Consider the following 7423-nt stretch of genomic DNA (forward strand, 5'->3'; position numbering starts at 1 on the left):
ACTCCCGTCTCCACCGAAGCGTCTTCGGGGCAACCAAGGTGCCAAAATCCCTCACCAACCAGCCCCTGAGTGATGTCACCTGGCCCTGGATCCCTGAGGGCCCTGCCGTCCCTTCCTCTCCTCGTGGACAGGTGCTGGGGTCCTTCAAAAACCCCGAGTTTGGCTTTTCCCTCTCCTGGATCCCTGAGGGCCCTGCCGTCCCTTCCTCACCTCCTGAATGGCTCCTGGGGTCCCTCAAAACCCCGAGTTTGGCTTTTCCCTTCCCTGGAACCCCTCACAACTCCTGCCTTCCCTTCCTCTCCTCCTGAACGGCTCCTGGGGTCCCTCAAAACCCCGAGTTTGGCTTTTCCCTTCCCTGGAACCCCTCACAACTCCTGCCTTCCCTTCCTCTCCTCCTGAACTGCTGCTGGGGTCCCTCAGAACACCGACTTTGGCTTTTCCCTCTCCTGGATCCCTGAGGGCCCTGCCTTCCCTTCCTCTCCTCCTGAACGGCTCCTGGAGTCCCTCAGAACCCCGAGTTTGGCTTTCCCCTCTCCTGGCACCCCTGAGGGCCCTGCCTGTCCCTCCGGGTTAAATCCCCGAGGCAATGCAGGTGAAAGCCAACCCACGGTGGGCACTGGGGTGAGGTGGTCTCCGGGATCCCGCCCAACCCACCCCACTCCAGGAATTCCACTGCAAATGGGAATTTCTGTTCCACAGGAATGGATCTGACTGAAGGGGACCCACGCCCCGGGAGGATCAGTCCCACCCCAATGCCCTGATCCAACGGGCAGATGGCTCCCAGCTCTCACCCTGCCACGGCACACCCCATTAACACAGAATTAATTAACACAGAACCACCATTCAAACACTGAGCTGTTCCCTTTATCCACAGCTGCGAGTCCTCTTCAGCCCCGTGCCCCTGGAATTCTTCACTCTGCCTCCGGGAATTCACAATCTGTAATTTAGCAGGACAGGGACAGGGGCAGCCTGAGCCCGCTCAGGTTCTCCATTGAGCACAAGGAATTAAAAAAAAGAAATGTCAAAATAAATAGCACAGGCTGGGGAAAAAAAAAAAAAAAAAAAAAAAAAAGGCAATTTCAGAAGCTATTCCCAGCAGACAAGAGCTGACCTTCCCCTCACAAAATGCTGTAGGGTTTTTTGTAGCCTTTCGTGCCATTTGTCCTGAGCTCCCTCCAGCACAGCACACTCCTCTTCTGCCCGTGCTCAGAGCAGCAATTACCCCAAAAGATAAATCTGATAAAAAGATAAATCCATTCTGGATAAATCACAGGGCAGGAACCTTCCCACCTCCTTCTGACCAAAGTTCCCCGTGCCAGCCCAGCCTTTGGACACGCTGACCCTCACCAGTCACACCACAGTGGGCACAACCTGGATGGAATCTGGAGGCAAATTTCAGCTTTTCGGAAAACAATGAGCAGACAATGAGTGAGTGTGTAATCATCCCTTTGTTAAGCATCCCGTGCCAGCTCTGGATCAGTTGTGTTCCAACACGGTTCCACCGGCACAAATAACATCCCTCAGGAAAAACAATGCCCCAAAATGCAGTTACTGGGGAATACCCAGTGTATTATTGCAGTGAAAACCGAGCAGCAGAGCAGCAATGGGACTCAAAGGACGCAGAAGTGGAACTGGACGTGATGCTGGCGTTTGTGTACCCTGTATTAAAACTAAAATTATCTCAAAGAGGGGAAAAATAAAGCCAAGACAAGAAAGGTTTGGAGCAGACAAGGTGGCCACCCCACATGACCCCAGGTGAAAGAAGCTCCTCTCCCACTAACAACAATCAAGAGACACATTTCACTTGCAGGCAAAACCTGGCTGCTGTAGTGTAGCTTGGTTTTATTTATGTCCACAAATATTTCAAAAAAATTACAAAATACTCAAATGGAGAGAACACAGAAGTCACGATTTCTGGGTTTCTACTCTGTTTACACTGTGTTATCCCATGGCAAACTACTCATATATACATTAAGCTTCAAGATATATATAAATGTAGCAGTCAGAATGTACACTCTGCTTTAACGGTGCAGTGAAACAAGCTCAACCATGACGACATAGAACAAGAGAGACGTTTCAAAAAACACCAAAGCAAAATTTCAAAAGAAACTTTCGGAACAGAGGAAAAGTAAAGAGAGATTTCTTGAAAGAAAATCAAAAGGTCTGGGTTTTTTTTTTTTTTTTAACAGGGCATCGAACACCGAGATGGCTTCAGAAGCCACTGCAGGTAAAGTTGTAGTTAATCACTGGGCTAAAATGGAAGAATTTCAGTGCTTATTTGCTGAATGATGTGAACAAAAAAAGCTCCCATAAATTATTAGAGTACTCTTCTGGGAAAAAGAAAAAATATCAATGAACACCTTTAGAACAAGACTGCAACTTCAGCTGAAAAATAAGGAATACAGAGAAGACCACTAGAGGGAATTGGCTTTTCCTTTTCCTGAAAAACAGCAAGAGAAGGGTCAGAAGAAATGGCTGAAGTCTCCCAAAGCCCCCAGTTCCACATGGTAAAACAAAAGGGGGGGAGAGACTGAACTGAAAGGTGCCTGATGAGACCTTTGAAGCAAACTGAGGCACTCTCCTGGCTGCTCAGCCACGGGCAAAAATAATCCCTAAGGAAACCTCCTTCACCCCACCACTGCCCACAGCCACGGGACAAGGACTTCACCTCCCTCAATTCTGCACTGACCCCGTGGTTCCCCACCTCAGAAACACCTTCACCCAGAGTTAAACACAGCAGGACTGAGAAACCACCACCAACAGCAGCGCTGAGAAATGTGCAGTGGAGCACAGGAAATGGGGAAATGGGGAAAAGCAGCTGGGAAATGCCCAGCTCTCCCCTTGCCTTGGTGGGCCTGGAAGGTTTTTAACTGCAGCAGCTCTGGGCTGAGAGCAGCAGGAGGTTTAACTGATTAACTACAACTTTATCAGGGTGGCTCAGTACAGTCCTAGGACACAACCATCACACTGAACAGGCTACAACAGCAGAGAGAGCACTGGTGAGTGGAGAGAGAGAGAGAGAGAGAACGGGGGCAGTTGTGCACCAGCAGAAAGAAATGACCAGCAGGTTCAGATGTCCTTTGGTGGTGTCACCCTCTGCTCCGGGAAAGAAAAACTCCGGCAAAAATGGGGAGGAAAAAAAAACATTAAAAAAGCTGCTCTGTAAGCAGAGCCGAGTCCATGAATGGTCACTGTGTATTCCTCTCCTCTCCCTGGTGGGAAGCAGCCAGCAGGAGTTTGCCCTGCAGGGACTGTGGGCTTGGGAGGCAGCAAATGTCACTGTCCTTGGACCCTGCTCATCCCAGAGCAGTCAGCTCCTGAGGGACACAACACTGGTGTCATTAAAACAGCTTTTGCTTAGAAAACCCCAAACCTAAAACAGTCAAAGAGAAAAAAAAAAAAAAAAAAACAAACAGACTGGTCTTTGCAACACAACTTAATGAACAGCAAGTTGCCAAGTTCACTTTTCTTAAGAACTGATCAAAAGGGAGGCTGGGAAAAAAGCATGTCCTCCCGAAGTATGTGCATACAAAATTCTGGCTGCACTGGTCTGAGCCATGGAACATCTTTTAAAAAAAGATTTTTAGAACAGATTATTTCTCTGAACTTTCTGCCCAAAGTCTAAACCAAATGGAGCTAAGATTAAGTCTCAAAAGGTCGCAGGAAGGAAGTGTTTTATGGCCACACTGAAAATGAACTCTTGAAAGGTGGCATCCAAAGAGCCAACGGGGTCCAAGGGACATCTGAGCTGCTGAGAAACCCAACTCAACAAAATCAGCTGCAGAACAGAGAGATGGAACACGAACAAAAACCCCCAAACAACCAAACCAACCAAAAAACCAAGAACAGAAACAGTCATTTGCAACATTATCCCTGCAAATCCCTTTAATGCTTATTGTTGATATCAAACCAAATTTCAAGCTTTTACCCATTTGAAATTATTGATACCCATCATTCCCTTTAATTAAAGGGATAATTATATATATATTTTTTATTAAAAAATCAACTCTGTATTCTGTCAATACCAGGTAGGAATTCACAATTTGTGATGTTACTGAAAATCAAGATAAACGTTTCTGGAGTTTGTTTTGTTTTGTTTCTCCCCTCTACCCAAAAAAAGTTATTTACAGACTTAAAAAGCCATGCTGCAGAACTGAGCTCTCTTTAAAATTATGAAGATTTCCTACAATGTATTAAAATAAAAGTAGATTTTTTTTTAATTATTATAGCACTTGGATTCAGAGCTTGTTATGTCACCTACTTGCAATCCTTGGTTTTTTTTTTTTCCATTACCTATAGATGCATTGAGTGTCCCTTCACGCACAGTGACTTGTGTTGTGAACCTGATTCTAGCACCTACTGAAAACAAGCTAGTAAGAAAAGAAAAAGGAAAGAAAAGAAAAAAAAAAAAAAAAAAAAAAAAAAAAACCAAGATTGCAGGAAGTTCTCTGAATATTCCACACAGTCCTGTACTTCCAATAGGCTTCTGAATACGTTTTCATGCAGGGAGACCCACACCAGTCTTGAGAAATCTTCTCTACAAATGAACACTATGCTGATAAGTCTCTACTTGTTGGGTGGTTGCTTCTGTTTTAAATATATAAAGAAATCTTTATAAGATATTCTTTTCCTTTTGTAGCTCTTCTTGTATGTAAAAATGTTCCACTCCTTCCCAAGGACTGGGGTTTCCATAGCCAGCGTTACAAATAAATAATTTATTACAACTGTTTGTCACCTTCTTTTTTCAGTCGACTGCAAAGAGAAAGAAAACTCGTTTTAACACAACAAAGGAGGCGTCAGACACAGAGGCAGCTCTGCCCTCCTGCTCAGGGGCTGCAGGTGGAGAGCTCAGAGCACTTCACAGTGCCCTCAGTCGTTCCTCAGGATCCACTGAATTCCTCAGGATCCACAAAGCCCTGCCACCCTCTGCTGTTCTCCGGGAAGAGATGTGGAAGCAGCAATTGCACTGAGTATCCCAATAAAAACCCCAACCAGAGGCGATTCTGCAATGGGGGACTCAACTCCTCCCACCCTGTGCCAGTGATCTGGACCTCAGCTCCCACCTGCCCAAAGCAGGTCTGAGCACAGCTCCACCTGCAACCGCCTCAGGGCCCAGCACACGGCAAGAGGGGCAGAAATTCAGACAGAAGGAGGAAACGTGGAGAAACACGACGGAATTCCCAGCTCCCCGTGAGCCTTGCCTGCAGTCTCACCTGTAATAATCTTCCTGACTGGGTAGGTGCCCGCCGTGCATGTGAGGGTGCCCGTGCAACCACTGCTGCTCCATGGCCAGTCTCTGCAGCTCTGCGGACTGGGCGTGCATGGCCTGCAGCTGGTGGGCTGCTGACATGGGGGGTGGAATGGCCCCAGGCAGATCCCGAGGGTAGGGAGTACCTGGGCGACAGAAACCACTGTTACACTCCTGGTTTCCTTCCTCTTCGTCCCAGCAAACCCACCGCAACCACCCCGCTGCACCTCTCTTGAGAAACGCTGAAGCCCGCAGGAAAAAGCCGGTGTTTGAGATCAAAGCCAGCCCTTGCACAGGACTGTAAACTGCTCTCACCAAAGACTGGATGTCGGAGCATTTCTGCTCGTGAGGTGGCTGCCCTAGCAATGGGTTGGGGATGGTCCCAGGTGGGTAGGGAAAACGTGCCAGGTGGGGTCCAGCTGCTAAAGGATCCACCAGTGGATGAACAGGTCCTGCTGAGCCTGAGAGAGGAGAGAAAGCGTCCATCAGCTGGCCTGGAGAGTGCACAGAACTGCCAGGGAGGGGAACACCAAGCCTCAAACACTTCCCTCAGCTGCTCACAGCAGAAACGTGGGGTCATTTTAACCTCTGCTCACCCACAGCTGAGGAGACACAGGGGTCAGAACAGCCCTGAGCACCAGTGGAGCCACCTGGAGCAACATCTACCCAGAGCCCCTCCCTGTGTCTGAACCTGGCAGAGCACAAGGCCAAATCACCTCCCAAACACAGAGACTTGGCAGTGAATTGGCTGGGAGGGACACGGTACAAGCCGTGGTTTTGTCCAGAACAAGTACCTGGGGAGCATCCAGCCTCACTGCACAGAGGTGCTCAGTGACTGACTCACCTGGCAACACAATCCTTGTACAGACACAGCCTACATCAAATTCCCTCTGCTGCCAGGGGGTTTGCAAACCTGCTGCAACTGAGCCCACCTGAGAATTCTGCAGTGAGCCTCAGCAGCTGCCAGGTCCTACCTGCAAGCCCCAGCCCTCCAGAAGCTCCCAGCACCCTGCTGCTCTCCTTGCTGGACAATCTGGCCTCTGCACCAGCACTCACATCCCCTCCAGCTCCAAAGTGGGCATCTCCCACATTTAATGGACACTGCTCCAGGGCAAAGAACACTGCATTTGCTTGCACAAACACTGCATTAGTAGCTGGACACCAGAATCTGCATTTAAAGTATTCTGACATCCCCCTGTCCCCCTAACTTGGCAGCTGCAGCACCTGGTGCCTGGCCTGCCATGTCCTTTCCAGTCTGTCAACAGAAATGTGGAAATTTCTGCTAAAGTGCCTCATCTCCAGGACTCCAGACCTCTAGAGTAGTGATCATGTATCTTGCTTCAGAAATGGGCAAGGCACAGATTAATTTCTGAGACTATAATTATTACAACCGTAAGGTGCTGCTCTAGGCCAGCAGTACTTAAAAAATCCAACCCAACAACGAAGCAGCCAAACATTTCACAGTGAGAGCCTGAAGGAGATCACTGTGGTGTTACCACCCTGCATCACTCCCACAAAACCCCAACTGCATTCTAGTTACCACAACCTGACAGAGCACAGAACCACAACGTGGACACGAAGACAGGAATTTGAGTTCCCGGGTCAGAGTGGGAATTGCTGTTTGGTTCCAGGTCAGAGTGGGGAATTTTGCTGTTTGGTTCAGGGTCAGAGTGGGAATTTGCTGGTTTGTTCCGGGTCAGAGTGGGAATTTGCAGTTTGGTGTAGGGTCAGAGTGGAATTTGCAGTTGGGTTCTGGGTCAGAGTGGGGAATTTCCTGTTTGGTTCCAGGTCAGAGTGGGGAATTTGCTGTTTGGCTCCCAGATCAGAGTGGGTATTTTCTGTTTGTCTCACCGGGTCAGAACGGACCCATTCCGAGCCCTTCCCTCCACAACCGCCAGTCTCACCCTTGGTGTAGGGGGGTCCTGCTGGTGTAGGTGTAGATGCGAGTGTATGTGTGAGTGCATGGTGGTGGTGAGGGGTGACGTTGAACATCTGCAGCCGTGCCAGGGGGTCGTATGGTGAGCGAGCCATGCGCTCGGCGTGGATGCGCTCGGCCGCCAGCCTGTCCGGTGTAGCTCATCTCCGGCCGCAGCTGCGGCCCCGCCAGCCGCCAGGTACTCTCCCTCTCCAGCGGGTTCAGCCCCGGGTGGAAGGAGGCGAAGGGGTGAGGCCCCG

General features: G+C 49.2%; 1 long non-coding RNA gene across 1 annotated transcript; it reads right to left on the reverse strand.

Moving 5' to 3' along the window:
• Positions 1-3867: 3867 nt before the first annotated feature.
• LOC136370891 (uncharacterized) lies at positions 3868-5591 on the reverse strand. Its single transcript, XR_010745255.1, has 3 exons — positions 5564-5591; positions 5214-5394; positions 3868-4752 (listed from the first exon to the last, which is right to left on the reverse strand). It is a non-coding gene; the product is annotated as an uncharacterized lncRNA (long non-coding RNA).
• Between the last annotated feature and the right edge of the window lie 1832 nt (positions 5592-7423).

The sequence above is a fragment of the Sylvia atricapilla genome, chromosome 22 (genome assembly GCF_009819655.1).
Source record: "Sylvia atricapilla isolate bSylAtr1 chromosome 22, bSylAtr1.pri, whole genome shotgun sequence".
Classification (NCBI taxonomy): domain Eukaryota; kingdom Metazoa; phylum Chordata; class Aves; order Passeriformes; family Sylviidae; genus Sylvia; species Sylvia atricapilla.